At 35.1% G+C, this 19,834-nt stretch overlaps 1 protein-coding gene across 18 annotated transcripts in view; it reads right to left on the bottom strand.

Annotated features, from left to right (window-relative positions):
• fut8 (fucosyltransferase 8) overlaps positions 1-19,834 on the bottom strand; it is a 435,504-nt gene that overhangs the window by 242,149 nt on the left and 173,521 nt on the right. For 3 of the 18 annotated variants that reach the window (XM_069192939.1, XM_069192934.1, XM_069192937.1), the window contains one exon: positions 7,976-8,116. The exons of the other annotated variants lie outside the window; for them this stretch is intronic. The gene's annotated coding sequence lies outside the window, so the exon portion shown is untranslated. The remainder of the gene's footprint in view (positions 1-7,975; positions 8,117-19,834) is intronic. 18 annotated transcript variants of the gene reach the window in all.

Here is a 19,834-nt window from a genome sequence, read left to right as displayed (position 1 = left end):
GAATAAAGTGAACCATATGCTGCTACGATGGTGTAGAAACAGGGAGATGGTGGAGGTGGATTTCTGAGCAATGGGAGGAAAGCCTTACTTCTATTTTTAGTGATACAGTAAGAAAGGGGCACTTTGTCTTCCACCCAAACCTCCAATAAGAAATTACATTTGTGAGAAAAGACTTCAATATATTGGGGGAATGGACAAAATCTTAACAAGCATCAAGAAATTCAAACAGGAAAACTCCAAACGTACACAAGTGACACTTATTTCTAAGATCTCAGCTCTAAGATCAAAGGGCATCATGGAGCTCATTGTATTTTCTGTAAATGGAAAATTAAGGCATAACATGTCAAATGAAATATGGGTACAGCTCACGTTGCTACTACCCAGCCTTAACAGGTCAATGCTGAGAAGCAGTGAGGATACCACAGGCATTAAAATAAAAAATAAATACCTGATGTATATTAAATTTGGGAGTATACTATCTAATTTACATTACACAAGCATAACACATAGGTACAGTATGTAGGTTATAGTATGTTATGTTTATGTGACATTTATTAAATGTTCCTAGAGATGTAATATGCTTTATTACACTTGTAAGCCTTTTTGTAATGCAATTTACAAGGGTTCACATTCACAGTGTATTCCCACCTGTTTAATAGCTTTAGTAGAATGAATGTTGAGAATGCTGCTCCTAGGCTGAATATGAATTAAAGTTTTTAACATATATTTTTGGTCAAATATGTTTCTTGCATAAATAATCTCCTGTACTTTCATGTTTGCTATATAAATCCCTTTAAACTAATTACGTTTAATGTTGATCAAGAGTAGAAGAGGAATTATTTACTGATTATTTAAAATAGAGAATAGTGCAAGGCCTCTAATACTAGCTATTAAATAGAAAATAACATTTTCCTTTCCTTGCTATTTCAAACACACTCTCATGCTGAAAATAATAACAAATACAAATTCCAAAACTAAAAGTTTTAAAAAACTTCATTTTGAAAGTTCTTGTTAAATGATAGGAAGTGTTGTTTAGCAAACAATTATTTGATAAATCCCTAATTTTTAAAATTGTTGATTAATTTTTAAACTTTCAGAGCTATATCTGGAGGAGTAAATTTTAAAACCTTTACTAAATTCAGAAAGTTCAATGTTTTTTTCCACATTAAGCTTTTTTATCAAACTATTAAACTATTTTATTAAACTATTAAACTCCCAGCCTCTCTCACCTACAACCTGAACCCTCACAGTGCCTTCTCTCTTAATCAAAACTCAAAAAGCTCACTCCCCATAATTTTCTATCCTTTATTTTATTCTGTTGATGTATGATTTTGCACATCTGATGTTGATGTTGATTTTTTTGTACTGCTTACTGTCTGAGAGCTACTGTAGCTAAATAGCATTTTGTTATATCATATACCTGTATACGAGTATAATAACATTAAACTTAAACTTGAACTTTTAATCAAACTTTTAAATGGCTGTCTTTATAGTCTGCAAAAATCCTTTTTTCTCTGCTATGAGGTCTTTTCTTGCAATTTAATCCATTTTGCAATCATTACCTACAGTAAGTGATTGTATCCATTACCTACAGTAAGTGAATGTATCCAAATAAGTAAATATATACATCCATGCACCTCTGTTTAGTAAAATAAATTACGTAAAATATAACTGTTCACTTTTTGGCTTTTGAAGAATAAACATTACATTTCAGCCACCTCTTTTTTTAACATGCCGTGCCAAATTTACTAGAGCAGGTAACTAATACACAGGTCCAGAATCCAGCATGTTTTCTGTCTCTTTAAAATGTCACCTGCTCGAGGCTACAGAGAAGGAATAAATGGGTCCAGTTAAATCTTAATGGTACTCAGGCTCTGCAATCCAGAGGTTCTTTTCTTCAATTTAACACTGCTGGTAGTGGAACATCTGTTAATAAAGTGAAAACAACAAAAAATGTCTGGATTCCAGAGGCCTAGAAACTTATACTGGAAAATGGTTTGTATTTTTTGAGTTTTGTAATTCAAAGTTTTTTAAGATGACCATAACATTCATACTTATTTTGTGTACCCCCCCCCCCCTAAAAAAAACAACAACAATTTACATTAAAACAACAGCAATGGATGCATTGCAAAACCCTTCTTTAGTACTGACATTAGCCTCACCTTTCTGTAGCTTTTGCACAAATGTCAAATTCCGAGCTGACCACACAGAAACCAATTATAATTTAAAGGATGCTAGAGTAGTCAGAAAATAAACAGAAATAAATCTGAAACTCGTCAGACCTTCTGGATATTCAGCAGATCTGCTGTGGGACTTGCTGACCTCTATAGAATATTAAATAAATTAGGATCGGATCTGTGCATTGATTATTTCAATATATCGACAAGTGGCAGACCTGTTACCTGCATATAAGAAGCAATGCTGCCTAGAAAACCTGCACTCACATCACTATATGGATTAAGTCCAACACCAGGGTAGTGCATCGATATCTGAGATGGGCAACTTTCCATTTCAGCTACAAGAGCTGAGTGACTTGTGCGTCACTGTAATTCTGTAGCTTTTGCTAAGCATGGCTAAGTGCCTCCCTCTAGTATCTTTAAAATATCATTCTTCACAGACACCGACCTTTATACATTTATACATTACTTACACTGTGTTATGTTGGCCAAACTTTTCTTTACAGAAAACGGCAAAATTAACTTTTGCTACTAAATTAAAAATTAACTTATTCTGCTAACACTTAAACTAGCTTTCACACCCTCTATACCTAGAGGGTGCTGCTCTTCTGTTGTGTTCCTAGTTCTCTGTGATTATTCCTGAGGGCACAGGTTTCTATACCGACATCGTCTGACCCCCTGAGCTGGGACTAACCATCGTGTTGCCCCATTTGCCGCTATGCACAGGGTCTGTACTGCTCTCCTTGTCATTCCATGGCATGCCCTTCCGACATCCATGACACTAGCATTCTAAAAGGTTTATCTGACACTTTTTTCACAGAGGTATGTTAGTGGCCACACCTGAAAAGGCTTTTGTTCACAAAGCAATTGCAAAGCGCAACTAAATGAGTGCAGCTACTGTAGGGCAGGGCTGTGATTAGTTGGCTGGAGTTCTTCAGGAGTTGTCTTCTTGGCAAACAGTGAATGCTAAAACTTCCTGGGTGCCCACAGGCTTGCAGTGACTTCACTGACACATGCTCTTCACCAACAAATGGTGCCAACACTGCTGTCAAGCACTGGTGAGCCATATTCATATACATAATATGGCCCTTAATTCAGAGGTTCTTATTCTAGCCACGCTCTTTACTTACTATAATAGAATTAAACTTCTATTATACTTAGAAACCGAAAAGGTCAGGTAGAATTAAAACCAGAAGGTATTAAGATCATCCAGACTGCATTACTCCTGCCTCAGTGTGTCACCATTTACAAGCAAGAAATGGCATTCAATCATAACTGATATTTAAACTGAAAACTATATTATGCATATGTCTCACTATAAATAAATACAGGATACAAATATGGTATATCACTAATACACAAAATTCATTAAACATGAACTATTTCGACAGTAACTCAAGTCTGACCTGAGGACTGCTTCAGAAAAATATGAGCATATCTGAGATATTAATAAACAAGAAAGTAGCATTTCATCTTCCAACTAAATGTGAATATTTTATTCATCCTACAATTAATGTGTCTGATAATTGTATTAGGAGATCAGAGACCATGATGTTTAGAAAAGGGCACTGAATCTGACAGCTTTGGAATAAGTGAGACACAAGAATAAAACCACAGCTAACACAGTGATTCTCAACCAAGATCCTGGGGAACCACTGTGTCTGCTGTCCTAAGTGTGTTTTAATTAACTATATACATAGTAATCAATGTTTCCCCACATAGAGCACAATTAAAAACACTTCAACACCTTAAAGTACCATTGAGGGTATTTTGTCCCAGTAAATTCACCATTTGACATGTAATGTCCATAAAAACTAATTAGACAATTACACTATATTTGTTTATTATTAATACTGTACGCCCAATATTTTTAGCAAGGAGTTCACTGTGCAATATGCAAGTGGCCATTAATGTTTATTGTTTCATGTAGTGTAATAACTCATCAACTTTAAAGGAGATTTTCCCTATTAAAAAAGCCAAACCATGTCTGGGAACTTAAACACGCACACTTGTTTCAATGGCCATCCATCACAGAGCCCGGATTAAGGCTCTGTAATTGGAAAGCTTGAATTAGAAATTTCATTAGCAGGAATTATATCGTGAGCCACTGATCAATTTAATGAAGTTTCATTAATGTATTTAATTTTATTCCATTCTAGTGAATATACTGTATCTCATGCTGAACCAGTTACATCTTGTAAATGTTATATACATAGATGTATTTTTATATACTGTACTGTGTAAATAAAGCTGAATTCCTGTTAGTTTCAACTCACAAACTATTTTATGAGAGATTTATGGCATCACCTCAAGGCTGAGGCACAAGTTTAGTTTTAAATGTCTGTTAGATTTAATAGATCTATAATAGGTGGGAATTAATAGTGGAGACATTTAGAATGGCTCTTTACAGCATCTCCAGTTGATTAAAAACACATTCGCTATAAACAAATGACTTTCCTTCATGCCACTTCACCATGAACATTCACATAGACATGGCAGTCAGCCCAATGTCACAATTTGTAAGTGCCTCGAAGGAAATTTAACTTGTTTTTTTTGTCATGGAAGATGAAATATAAATCCTACTTCTTTCCCCCTAAATAAGCAATAATACAGATGTTTGCTTTGGTTGCAGGTAGTGAATATGCACAAATGGTCTGTGAACATCAATTTTGGAGTTCATCATTATTACACTTGTACAGCATTTCAACAAATAGAAAATGCTGTTTTTTTATATAAACTTCAACTATAAACATTACTCTGACATCCACCTTTCCAAGCCACAGCCTAAAGTAATGATTCCCTTCTGAATAATGACTCCAAATTTCATTATGGTAAGGTCTGTCATCACCCTCTCAAATAATTCCAACCTAAATGTGATTAGTTGTTAATGTGCAGTATTTCTATTACAGTAATAAAAAAACACAATCCCTTGATATAAAGTAGTTCAAATAGTGCTTGTGACCTAATCCAGGTTACTCTAATGTGATCATCATTGTAATTAATTAAACTACAAATTTGAAAGACTTCAGTTCTCCCCATCTAATAATATAAAATACATTTGTTTTCTTAATTTGCTGACTGTGAGTATGTTACAGACCAACCATGAAAGTCCAAATTTGATCAAATTATACAGCTCTTAAAAATCATCACATTAACTCAAGTTCTTCAAACCCCATGGCTGCCATTATTAAACCAAAGTTCAATGTGGACACAAGACATTGTAAATACATCTATTGTTATTAAAATGCCTGCTGTATAGACATACTGTATTTCAGCAGAAATGTAACCCATTACTGCACAGGAATAAATGAAAAGCCTGTGCTCTTTGTATCTGCTGCATTGTGTTTCTGTTTATAATGATAATGGAATCTAAGGTCTTCTGTGAAATGGAAGCTATTCGTTTAAAATTATTTTTTTTTATTCATTTAAAAATGTATTCACAAATTTCAAGCGATCTTTGCAACTGAATTTAATCATTTCTGCACATCTATATGGTAATATGAAGATAATACATTGCAACATCTTTTAAACACCAAACATATTAATCAAATATAAAACAAATATTAAACAAATATAATTGATGATGTGGAGAAACAATAAAAAAGAAAAAAAATTAGGATATACAGTACATAATGAAATTAAATAAAACCCATATGAAATTCCAATCAAGGGATATTTTAAAATATTCTGTATAATTGTGTTTAACTTGCTACAGATTAAACATTGCTGCTCAGAAGTTCCATTGAAGAAGAGCAGCTAAAGTAGGAACACTTTTGGGGAGAAAGTAATGTCTTACACTGTCAGGTTAAAAGATGTAGAGTACCTACAGTATCTTGAACAGTGATGGTTACAAAGGTACTTGATTCAAGCATTCATAATCATCAAAGGTATTGACAAACACAATCCACATCTTCAGTATCAACAGTGAAACATAATCCAGAATGCACAAGTGAAAAACTAAAGGTAAGTCCATTCAATATTGAGAACAAGGGTCACCTCTTTTCAGGCCAGAAAAGAAAAACTTTACAGAAATGTTGCTATAGCTAATAACCTGATGCAATCCTCTGTTCAATCAGTAACTTTGGCAAGCTAGAATTGACAAATGGCCTCCTCTGACTTGTAGTAGTGCTTACATTCTTGAATGTTTGACTGTGCCATCATGAGACTCACACCACTAAACCCGGGAAAATTGGAAATTATATTTTTCAGAACCCTCTTAACTCTTTACATTCCTTAGATGTACAAAAATCTCAAACCCTTTATTATTACATAAATCTTGCATCAATTTTTTAAATACTACAGATGATAAAACTTTTTTATACAGAACAACAAAACTTCAAAAAGGTTTTTAGAAGTTTCCATAAACTGACAAACAGAACCAAAACCAGAACTACAAAGAAACACACTTCAATACACTTGAAATACACTTGAATACACTTGGAAGAATAGAGAGACAGTCTTCATTATCTCCGAGGGAGGCAATTTGTATAACAAGACATACAGTAACAGAGAAGTTACTGATGCTTTTTCTGCTATCTTTTCTTCAGAGGTGTCTAGTTCCATCTCTAACCCTATTCACCTACTGTACCTCCAACAACTTTATGACTCAAAGCAAGGCTTTAGCTTACCACACCTTTCAGAACCTTTCAGCACACTTTCACAGACCAAACATTTTGTCCAGCTTAAATGTCTACCAGTAGCAGAGTCTCAGTTTATACACCAGGCTTTCACCTCTTTAGAGTGCAGTCAACTGGATTTATTTTAAATTCTCCCTCAAAATTACTGGGATCTTCAATAATGTAAATCACAATTGCAATCAGGAGACACGCACTTCGGCAGGTGCAAAAGTCAAGACAAGAATTGAACCTTCACTGACTTATGAAAAAAAAAAGGCAAGACCTTTTAATTAAGAAAAGCTGAAAGGACATTTACTGTACTAAGACAATAGTTCAAGCAGGGAACAAAAAACACTCAGTTCATTAGACATAAAAGAACTGTCCAATACATTTGGTTTTTAAGTTTTGTAATTACTAGCTCTTGGACCATTTTATCCCACTAAATTATGCAAATTATGAAAATTAAGGTTTGCACTTGCCAATTCTTGTCAGTAGTTTTTGACAGCATTAATTGCAAGCAAGAAAATTGCCTGGAGGAACACAGTAGGAAAAAATGCTTACCACTAGCTGCATGAGCTAAATAAGTTACTGATCCAGTAATTATTATGTAGATAAAGTAAAACATTAGTTTTAAATTCTGATTTTGTCTGTAAGCCATGTGGACATTTCTGAAAATGTGCCCTTTCGTAATGAAAAAAAAATCAGTGACATTTCTAGCAATAAACTAAAAAAGTAAAGTCTTAAAAACTAAATGCTTTAGTTTCAAATCCCAGTCTAAACAATGCTATCCTATTTTACTAAAATTTCTGTGGCTCTGACATGGGAAGTCATCTGGTTAACACAAGTGAAATTATGTCAAAACCTGCTATTTCTATGCAGAACTATTTTAAGGAGAGTATTATTTGCAACAGGGTCCTGGAACAAAAGTACACTGCCTACTAGTGCAGTTTTTAAAGAAGCACATTCAGCAATTTTTGGAATTAAATCTGAAACCAATGTGGTTAACAAATTCAGCGTATGTAATCATCTTCCTTAATTTACTTGCTTGTCAAGCAACTATTTATATATGTTTTAGTCAGACACTATTATGCTAAGTAATTTGGAAAAATGTTTTTTTTTAAACTAAAATCAGTTGTGAGATTGTCAGGAAAAATAAGGATAAAATAAATTATTCTTGCATACATCATGATGGGGATTTGGGAATCATTGAGCAGTGCGCAGTAGTGGTTGGGGCTCTGAACTCATAACTAGAATGTTATAGGTTGAAATTCTAGCTGTGGACTGCTGTTGTATCCTTCAGCAACTTGCTCACATTGCTCCCACCTGTATAAAACACAAGACGAAATCACTTTTGAGGAAAAAAGCATTAGAAAAATGAAATATTATAGCATAAATAAAATTCTAATTTAGGTCTATTCTTCAGTAAGCTATGATGTGAATGAAAGACATAAACTGAATGATTCTAAATATATATTTTAAGCACATCTTTAGGAATTATCAGCATTAATATATAACCCCAACCCCTCCTTGTTTTCCACTAATTCAATGGGATTTATTCAGAGAAACAAAATCCAATTTTGTGACTAAAATCATATCTTCATTAAAGCATCATGTACAGAAACATGTTTTGTATTCAAATAAATCTTTAAAACAAAGATGACAATAAGGTACAAAAGAAAAGTTTAATTAAGGAGTTTGTTCTTAACTGCTTTTTCTTCAAAGATGTGAAAACAAATGGGAAGGGAGTAAAACATGCAAAAAGGTATCCTATTGCCCCCCAGTTTTTGAATTGCTGTCCTTCATTGAAACACTGTATTATTAGTTTTTGAGGGGAAATTAATGTATGCATGCATATGCAAGCTGCAGATTAAAAACATCAAAGGGTGCAGTCCAGAGACTTTGTTTAATTAATCAGACAGGGAAAAGAGTCTATCACTGAATGTGGTAGACACAGTGGACTTTTTCATTTCTTTGTGAGCATATTCCTGCGCCCCAGTGCGAGTGTCTCTCTGTATCTCATAAAAACTATTCGCTAAAACTGACTTTGGTGGTGGATTTGAAGCTTTGAAGGACAACTCTTATCACTTCCAGAACACATGGGCAATCCCCACAGCGTGCCCCCTGACTGATCAAAGGGTTCACTACCTGTTTTAATATAAGCCAAGCATCGCTATCACGTCAAGCTGCCATTTGGGATCCTAAATTAAATGAGTTCTGTTGATTTTATCTTGGGTCTGCTAGACAGTTCTCAATCCATAAAAATATTGCAGTGTGGCATGTATAATAGGCTGTTAAACTTGTCACTCTAATTTATATGTAGAAAATCTTGTCTTCCCTGTTCCAAGTTGACTTGCAGAATTAATTACACAGTTCTGAAGAACAGTTCAATCAATTTCTTAGTAACCAGCAAATGATAAAATATCTCCTACTAATGAGGAATAATTATTGGCATTCTTCAACCTGATACATTTAAAGATAAAAAAAAGTATTTACAAGGAGAGTTTAAATATCTCCAAAGAACAAAATAAAAGACTATAATAATGTAATTGCATCTTCTATTAATAAATTAAACTGAGAGAAGAGCAAAGAGCTTGGAATACAGTAATTTAATGCAGGCATTTGATTCTTCTCTACCATAACACTGCTCAGAATGTTTCTTACTCAATTCTGCAGCTGGCCTTACAAGTGAAAAACACTGAATGAACAAAAAATCTGAAGAAAGTCTTTCCTGAGTATGTACCCCCATTATAAAACATGAATTAATAAACTAAATTCTATAACACGTAAATTCATTCATGCAAATATATTACTTAAATGACCCTTCTCCTCCACTTTATTGTATATCTTTAGGGAATTTCCAGAGCTGTGAGACTTTTTGCATGGTCATACCTGACTCTTGATTTTTGGGTACTGAATATTTATTACTTAATGGATTCATTATTTAATTATTCTTTGATCGATTTTTAGAAGTAGTCTGATTAACTGCCTAAAGTGGTGGACCGGAAAGCAGGTTGTCAAGTAATGGATTGACAAAAACTGAATTTTGCAAGACCTTAACAATTTACTGGATCATGCATGACGAATTAGAACAAATATTTAAAATTATCACCATATGATAATTATGTTTTTAAGAACAATAAATAACTTTCCTGAATCTCTCCTGAATCTCCTGAATACTCACATACTCTATTGTTGTTAACTTAGAAGTATCATTCCTATGATTTATTGAACAAATGTGATTCAGATTAATAGGCAATACTGAAATATTGCTTAAGCCTACAACAGAATCAAATGATCATCTGTTAAATGAAAGGGATAACATCATTCATTTTTTTTTGTAAGGATAATACTACCCATGCTTTCTGTACTTAAGTATGCATCATAAAACTGTTTGATATTCACAGGTTTCAACCAGCAAGGGGAGAATTATTTGGATTCATTCAAAATTTAAGAGATGAATTGCTTGTTAATGGTGTTGTGTCTTTAACTAATTTACACAGGTTTGTATTTCAGTACTCTTATTTATGGATATTAATCATCTCCAAAATGTTAAGTGCAGTGGCAAAAAATTCAATTTGATGCTGGAGTGTGTAGTGAATATTCTCCTAAATTAAAAACAATTAAAGGACAGTTATCACAGTTTTTAAAACTAATCATTTGTCTCAACTGCTGGGAGTGTAAGTACATGTATTTTTTCTTTTGATTTCTATTATATTAACAATACACATTTTAAAAAGTTTTGATATCCACCAATAATGTTGTGCAGTGGTTATAGGAATTTTGAATTAGAACTTCAGGAATTGCTTTTTGACGGTGTTGAGGAAATAAACATTTGGTCTTAATATGGCAATTTTAATATTACTCTTATCAGTTCAACAGAGCGCTAACATTTTATTGTCTTAGTTGCAGAGAAAATAAATATGAATACAGGTGTAGTAGCAATGTTGTTTCTGTTACTACTTTGACCAAATGTGCATTATTAAAACTGCTAAAATGATGGAAGGAAGGCCTTTATAAAAAAAATGTTAATACTTGTACGCAGACAAGTACCTTAAATCCATAATGTCTGCTATTTCTGCATATATGACTATGTCAACACCCATGACAGATATTAAATTGGTGCTATAATCAAAATCATTAGTGAATACCAACTGGACTGCCCACTTGTGAATAAAAAATTTTATTCAAGGATTAACACGATAAATTGCCTAGTGCTTCAACCGTAATGTGTCCCTATTTTATTATTTTGTCAGTTAAGGACCAAGAGATTTCATTTCCCTGTAATCATTGCATAGACTTATACTAATCTTATTCACATCCTTAATGAGCATTGTAAATCTGTGATAAATGTCAGATTTTACAGATTTAGTGGAGAATCTGTGAAGCACCAAAGAGAATAAAGTCTGTACCTTACAAAAGGCTGAGCAATTACTGTCATACAAAAGGTATATTACAAACTATAAAATCCAGATCATTGGCCACCAGAATATGATCAAGAACATTTAACTTGAGAGTTTTTAACTTTAACTCAAGTGTTTGCTAGGAGCAAAAAAAAAGATGAAAACAAGAAAAAAAATCATTTCAGCATAGAAATTTCCATAAGAAATATGATTTGAACATGATGGCTACTTTTGCTTCTTAAGTGTCTATTGGCACGTCATGGTTACTGAGAGACATGAAAAACACAGCAAATGAGTACTGGAACCAAGGGCATTTATTGTGTTTTTAATGTTTGTCTGTCTGTGCCTAATTTGTGCCAGAGGTTGCTGGAGTTCAGCTCTGGTACTTCTCAATCTGAGATTGTCCACGATCAGGGGACCCCAAAGCACAGCACCTCCTCATGACATGAAAATGGTAAAATCTGTGTTTAAAACTTAAAAATAATTTTAGAGACAGTCCCTGTTTTATCTCATTGAATCCTTGACTACCTTTATGCTGAAAATCCTCATTGGCTCAATATGTATGATCAAATAAAACGTGTAGCGTTAAAACAAAAAAGAAACAGAAAAGGATACAAAGCCTTGTGCTTTACTGTGCTGCTGCATAGGAAGGATGACAGGGATTGTCAGGAACTGAAAGGGACTGCAGGATGTTTTTTGCTTACTAATGTTGCAGGCTTAAACATTAAATAACACATTTCCACAGAAATGAGGGCACAATTGTTGGACAAGAAAGTACAGTGTGCTTCTAAAATCTGGCTAAAGACGATGCTACTAGCTTGAACAAAAAAAGTTATACTATACACAAACTTGTGCCTTTTTAACAAAAAAATAAATAAATAATGGCGTATGAAAATAACTAGAAAGAATTTAATCCTTAAAATGATATATTTTGTCAACCTGCAGGGTTGGCATGGTGGTGTAGTGCTGCCTCATAGCACTGGGTTTAATTCTGGACCTGGGGCTACCTTGCATGGAGTTTGTATGTCCCCATGTTTGTGTGAGTTTTCCCTGGGTGCTCCAGTATACCCCTGCAGTCTAAAATAATACTGGTAGGTTACCTGGATTCTTGGAAAACTGGCCCTGGTGTATGTGCCTGTGTCTGTGTGTGCCCTGCCTTGCACCTGTAAGCTTTGTTCTTAGTACAAAGCCAATCAGTCTATGTTGGGTCTCAACACTAGCCCTATACCTACAGTAGTTGCATCTTGGAGAATCCTTCTAAATTCTAAGCTAATTCTCAAATGAAGCACCTACTTTTGAGCACCATGACTGCCTCCACATTACCATTCATGGCTCTGTCTAGATTCGATCCTGTCACAGGGGTATTTCATTTCGCACTTGCTTCAGTGGTGAAAAAAATGCACATCTAGAAAAACAAATAATGGACTTCTGAGAAGGAAACTGATGCCGACTCTTTTTGGGTGGAGGTTTACCAGTAAAATTTCCATAAAGGAGTAGATTTAAATGTTATCACCTGCTTTAAGAAAAAAAGTATTTTGTTCAAGTAATGGAGAAATGTTGCACGAAGTCCACAATATGAAAATTTCTTCTGAGTAAGAGTTACAAACTTGAAGCAGAAGTTATTTCTTAAACGGTTTAAAAGATATGTAACTCAAAAATGTCAAATATGTTTTAAATCAAAGTGTAGTATACAGTATGTGTATATACAGTAGGTGCAAAAATATAATTTTATACCACTAAATGCTTAAAATTTGTAGAACAGGATATGGTTATATTCCTTTTTTGCAATATTCATTTGTATGCAGAAAAAAATGCATTTTAATATATTTTTTAATTGCATTTCTTTTCTGACATCAACTCCCAAGGCAGTTCAGTTCTCCAATGTCTGAGTCTTTGTGCATGATGGGAAAAAAGGTTGACTCTCTTAAATCTTTTTTGTATTCACAGCAATAAAAGATGAGAATTATTGTCCTTTTTTAATGTGGAGCCATATTATCTTACATTTGAATTACTTTAGGGAATCCCGGTTGCACAGTGAACTAACACAGCAGTTGGCAGTCCTCCTTATCAGCCAAAACACTTAGAAAACGGGATTCTAATCTCCAAGCTAACAAGATATCTCTAGGAGAAAAACTGAACAGAGCAATACAGTAATAAAACCAATTTGGGCATATTGTATATGAGACTGAACTTTTATAAGGCAAATGTCTCTCATGCCACAGATCAGGTTGATTTAATCTCCACTGCTCCTAGACTGAGTTTAATCCAGTTATTCTGGATTAAAGACAGGCAATACTGGAAGGGAGCTACAGTATCTGGTTAATTAAGATAACTCCTGGAAGATGAAAGAGTGCTTGGATTGTAGTCCTAACCAATCTCTACTTCATTTTTAAAAAATCAACTGTTCAATTCCATGCAACCGGAATGTCCCATTGCTTTAAATATTAGTGATTTAATGGTGATCTACAAATGTACTGGATTGGGGCTCGCCAGGACCATGGTTGGAGATTCTTAGTCTTCCAAAATAAGACATTATCAGAAGTTTGGAATAACGCAATTGGCAGGTGGGTTGAAGTTCTGACTGAAACTGGGCCAAGACCTTATTTAGAAACGGGTCTGGGACTGGAATGGCATTTGTAGCTGTTTCATGTACTGATACTGTGCCCTGCATTGCTGTGAAAATAGTTTACTTCCCCAGGACAAGTACAGAACTGGAACTGCCAGCTATTCTATATATCTATTTTAAGTCTATTCTGTGAGTAGCAATGCTAACCAGTATCCATGACAGCTACAGTACAACTGTTCTTTTCAGTCGCCCTTCTAAGTGAAAGGTTAGCAATTTAACAATGAACATTTTACAAAAGCAGATTACAAAATCATCAAGGCACCTCCACACTTACACTCTCTATACATTCTCGATACATCTATTCTGTTCAGAAACATAGGCATTTGCAATTTATAGTGTGTCAATAGAAATCTAAATTAAGAAAAAGCTTCTTAGCTTGCATTTTGTTACATTTTGGAAAACATGACTTAAATAAAGGTGTGGATCAGCAGGAAGCTAAGCTTCATCTGCTAAAAACAAATGTGGCTTCCTTAATGGTATACAATATTCAATTAAAAATTGAAAAGAAATTATTAAGGAGAGGGAAAATCTTTTTCAGTCCTTTATGTTGCACTAATATAGTTTAACCAGTTTTCTGGAGCCACCTGCTGGTCAGCATTTATTCATCATATTTTGTCTGCCAATATAGAGTCAAAAACATTCTCGGCAAGCCAAAACCTACTGTTTGTGACAAACCACAACCGATGTTGCATTGCTAGATTTAACATCAGTTTCTGTAAAACAACAAATGTGAAATTCATTTTGACAACAACAGATATAAATTGTTTGACACGGATTCTGCTTTTGCAGTCATGTGACTTTATACAAAACATCTAACAATAAGAGATTAATCCTAATGCAAAAGGTCCATGGAAAGTCTAATACTACAGGAACTGAAATACTGAAAGTTGTGTTCTCCCTAAAACTGCACAGCTGTTCAACCTTCCTGTTCTACAAATGGAACTAAGTAATTGACTGGCTTAGCAGACTACTGTATTCAGACCAGTTAGAAGAACACACACTTTCTGTTTAAATGCAAGGACTTAATTGTTTTTTATATATTTGCATTTATGGGGATATTTTGCCTTAAACTGATGTACAAAATAAATAATTATTCTTATTCTTAATATAATAAATACATAATAACATAATAAGTGAATAAAAAATAATATAATAAGTGTCCCTCTTATACTTAATCTGTCTCTACTAATTTCTTATCTACGGTACTTCTTATCAACTAGGATTATTTTTTTTTTCATTTACAAGACAACTGTTAATACTGTTGAAAGTGTAAATTCCACATCACAATCTCCAGATAACCTGGGTCGAAACTATTTCTTAACGAGTTACATAATCATTCACTTACTATTTGTCATTTATCTTTAGAATTGCTTAGATCTATATTGCTCTACTTGTTCTACTGTATATTGTATTTTTTCATTATGTGAATTTAACTACAAAATATAAATAATATTAAGGAAATAACTTTTTTATGCTCCTAATCAAAGATGGACTATGGACTATGTCTTACAAAATCTAAATTACAAGGCAATCAAAACATACACTAGCAAATACAGATCTCAAGGGTGGTCTATACCCTAGACCAAGGGTCTCCAACCTACAGCCCGTGGGCCACATCCAGCCCGCAAAGTGTTTTTATCTGGCCTGATAGCGCCACCACTGCATGCTTACACGCACGTGTTAAGTCAAATAACCTTTACCTCAGGTTCACTTGTTTGTTGTTTTTGAGTTTTCTTGCATTGTTTATTTATTTTGACGAAAAGTCCCATGTTTTTAATGAGAAGGGCTGTTTTGTGATTGAAGGCAATAACAAAGCGTTGTGCTTAATATGCAGAGAAACCGTCGCTGTTCTCAAGGAGTACAATATGCGAAGGCATTACAATACGAAGCACAGAAGTACTCAGACCTGACTGGCAAAATGCGTTCAGATAAAGTAGAAACACTAAAGAAAAACTTAATTCATCAACATGAAATATTCACAAAGTGATCACAACAATCAGAATCCATTGTAAGGGCGAGTTTCAAAATAGCCCATGTCATAGCAAAGGCAGGGAAACCATTTACTGATGGGCAGAATATAAAAACGTGTATTATGAAGGCTGCTAATGAACTCTGTCCAGAAAAAGTTGCTTTGCTAAAGCAAATAAGTCTGTGAGCTAATACAATTGCTCGTCGCACAGAAGACCTGGAAAAACCAAATTATTTTGCACTGTATCATTCATCAGCAGGCTTTGTGCGGTAAAAATTGTCAATTATCTGAAGTATTGGATATAGTTGTGAAGACAGTGAATTTTATACGACTGCCCCCCTTAATCATCGTCAGTTGATTCACGGCAGAGTGAATATCCGGACGTTCTACACCACTGTGAGGTTTGCTAGATCAGCAAAGCTAAAGTGCCAAAGAGATTTTTTGAATTACGCACAAAAATCAATATTTTCATGACTCAGAGGAAACAACCTATTAACGCCCTCTCTGACAGTGTTTGGTTATGGAAGCTCACCTGTCTTGTGGATTTTACTGCACATATACTGCAAGTGAATTGAATGTGAATGTTCTTGGCGAAAATTATTTCATTTCAGATTTGTTTTCACATATAAAATCCTTCAGACAAAAATTATTTTTGAAAAACAGGTGGCAGCTAACAATTTTGTTCGTTTTGCAACTTGTGAAAAGTACAGAAACTAATGTACCGGACCTTTTCCGATTCCGTTCACTTTAAACTTGATTTCACATTTGAAGCAGCAATTTCAGACCATTTTCAAGATTTTGACAGTATCTCAGAGAACATAAGAACCCTTTTGCAAGTGAAGTGATCTTCAGCCTGAGTTGCAGCTCGAAGTAATTGACCTTGCTGTGGATGACTTGTATGGGGGTCTGTTTAAAGAAAAGGATTTGTTAAATTTCTATAAATCACTGCCTGAAAAGAGTTAAGAACATTAGGAAATTTGCTTGTGGAATGTTTCCTGTCTTTGCCTCCATATATTTGTGTGAACATATTCAGAGATGAAATATGTAAAATCTAAATATCAAACATCACTCTCTGATGAGCACCTCAAGCAGATTTTGATTCTGCGGGAGACAAAGTTTGAACCAGAATTTTAGGACATTCTGTCACAGAAGCAAATATTGCATTACATTTGTACACATGTAAGATAATAAGATAAGATCACTTTATGAGCCATATACACTTTATTAGCCATATTCTTGCATTAGGAATTAATCTTTTCGCATACCCCAGCTTGCTCTCCATGAAACACAGACACACAGACAGGGAGAGAGAAGCTCGGGGCTTAGAGCGCAGGGTCAGCCATTGTACAGCGCCCCTGGGGCAGTTGGGCCTTGCTCAGGGCCCCAACGGAATAGGATATTTGAACTGGCAACCTTCCAGCCTCTGGCGCAGATCCTTAGCCACAGTGCCACCGCATGTGAATATTTCTTTTAGTTCTATTAGTTCGTTTGAGTATTACAATATAAGGGTTTTCACAAAATTTATTATAAGAGTAAATTGTGTTATTACGTAATCCTCCATCACAAAATCTCCCTGTCTACGTACCCTCCCACTGTCTGGCCCTCTGGCCTTTCTTCAATTGCCTCAAAGAAAAAAGGTTGGAGATCCCTGCCCTAGGCTATGCCAGTCACATACACATGATGCTTGCAACTCAGCTAAACCCCCGCTGGGATTTAGTCACTAGCAGGCCCAGATCCACACAGTGCCACTCTGTTGATAGTGGCAAATTCTGCTGCACCAAAATACTGGGACTTTCACTGCTGAAACACACACAATACCAGTAAGTGACAGCTGTATCTCTTCTTTGCCACTTCTGCAATAACTCATGTGCTCAGTGCATACATAGCGCCAAGTTCTCCACAACAGCAAATTCCATTGCACCACAAGACCTAATACTCCTCTGCTACAGAATTTCTCACTGTCTAAGCTTTCAAGGGGTGACATCACTTTTATGACATACCCACTGCTCTGATCCCTATCAATCATAGCTTTGGAAGGCTGGAGCATCTTATGAAAACCCACAATAATCTGTGGAGACATTCCAAGCACTGTGCAATAGGTATCTTACGCTGAAACTCCACCCAAGACTCAAGAGCTGTGAGGTAGTAATAATAATAGTTCCTTAACCTTGTATAGAGCTTTTCTGGTCACTGCACTCAAAGTGATTAACAGGTTATGCGGACTCCCCTTCACCACCACGAATATGCAGCTCTCACCTGGATGATGCAACAGCAGGCAGAGTGCACAGATGCTCATCACACACCAGCTATCAGTGGGGAGGAGAACAGAGTGATGAAGCCAATTCATAGATGGGGATTATTAAGAGGCCATTATTGGTAAAGGCCAATGGGAAATGAGGCCGGGATGCTGGGGTAACACCCCTATTCTTTTCAAGAAACACCCTGTGATTTTTAATGACCACCAAGAGTCAGGACCTTGGTTTTACATCTCATCCAAAATAGCATTAACAGGCATGCTGCTGTACCACCCTCTGTAGCCTGTGCATCCTCTACACCCTCTACCACCTTCTGCATAGGCATGGCACACTGAGCTAGGACATTTCCTAACCCAGGTTTAACAGCTATAATTCAGGATATATTAGACATTCGATCAACCAGAAATATTTTGAGCATCCTATTCAAGAGCAGCTGGGCACATTTATGAATGTTATTGCTTACATTGTTCTTATTGTGTTAATAGATTAATTATGTGGTACATGTCTGTAGAAAGAAGCCGTTTGACAGAACTACTGGAAAAAAAAGAGTTAACTGCAGTTCAGTGTTCAGACAGAGTAGATTCCAAGAGAATCAATGAATTGGTAAGGCCTTAGGCTGCTGAGGAGAGAAAAACACCTAAGAATAGATAAGGAGCTAGAAGAAGTGCAGTACATGTTTTAAAAAGCCAGAGAAAACCTGTTTTCACTTGGCATTTACTAAACATTTAATCAAAAAGTAATTTGCTTCATTTTTCTGTTATCTGATCTGTTGGCTCACTGGAAATCACCTCCTCTAATCCTTCTGCACACACCATGAAGTCACACTCTCAGCACACATTAACATCAAGGAAAGCAGTAATGATCACTGCCATATTAAAACAAAGGAATTAGAAAATATTCTTACAGTACATAAACTTTAATTCCAAATGTGCACAGTCACTGCAAAATTCTTATCCAAAAGCTATAATAATAAGAAATTACTGGTGGTGTAAGGTGTAAGACTTTGCTTTCGATTTTCCAATCTTGTTTACAGGAGTATCACCAATGGAATACTCCAACACATTCCAGCTACTTAAGTCAATAGAGCCACTGTGAAGTTAAGCCTGTGAAACATTCAGATTTACCAGATTTAATTAGAAAATTTATGTTGGACTTCACATTTCAATATCTATCATGCAGGGTATTTCTGATTTATTCTTCCAGAAGACATGATGGCCCACAACTCTTCTTAGAAGGCCTCTGCATCCCATTGGCCAGCTCTTTGATTTGTGGGATTCCGTCATTGTTTCTCATTACTTACCATAGCTTCTGAAAGCATATTGCCAGGCAGAGTTCAAGATACACCATGAGCATCATAAAAAGGATAAACAGTGCTTGGAAAGAATAAAGATCTCCAGCTGTTATTAAACAAATATAAATGTGTTTCCCCTTCAGATTGTGACCTTTTTTTCTTTCTTATCCACATGGCTTGATACAAATTTGCTTTCATTTTTTTATTGCAAATATTTTTAAAACAACAGCAGAAGACAGATTCTATTTTTCATGCAAAAAGAAAGACAGGGAACTAAAGTTGAAAAAAAATAGTTATCTTTCTATACAACACAAAATGTGGACTGTAAAAATACTGAATCTCTTTTAGTCCCATAATTAATTTCTACAGAGCTGACAAATGAATGCCTCAAAGTTGTTCATATAAGACGTTTTAAGAAAAATGAATAACTAATCATTTCAGGGAACACGTCAGGAAAGTAGATCCCCATTTCACCTCTGACAGCCACCACCTTTCTGTCT

This window comes from Lepisosteus oculatus, chromosome 8, assembly GCF_040954835.1.
Source record: "Lepisosteus oculatus isolate fLepOcu1 chromosome 8, fLepOcu1.hap2, whole genome shotgun sequence".
In the NCBI taxonomy this organism is placed as follows: Eukaryota; Metazoa; Chordata; class Actinopteri; order Semionotiformes; family Lepisosteidae; genus Lepisosteus; species Lepisosteus oculatus.
Note: the sequence above shows the minus strand (reverse complement) of the source record. Positions and strands in the feature narration are given on the sequence as shown.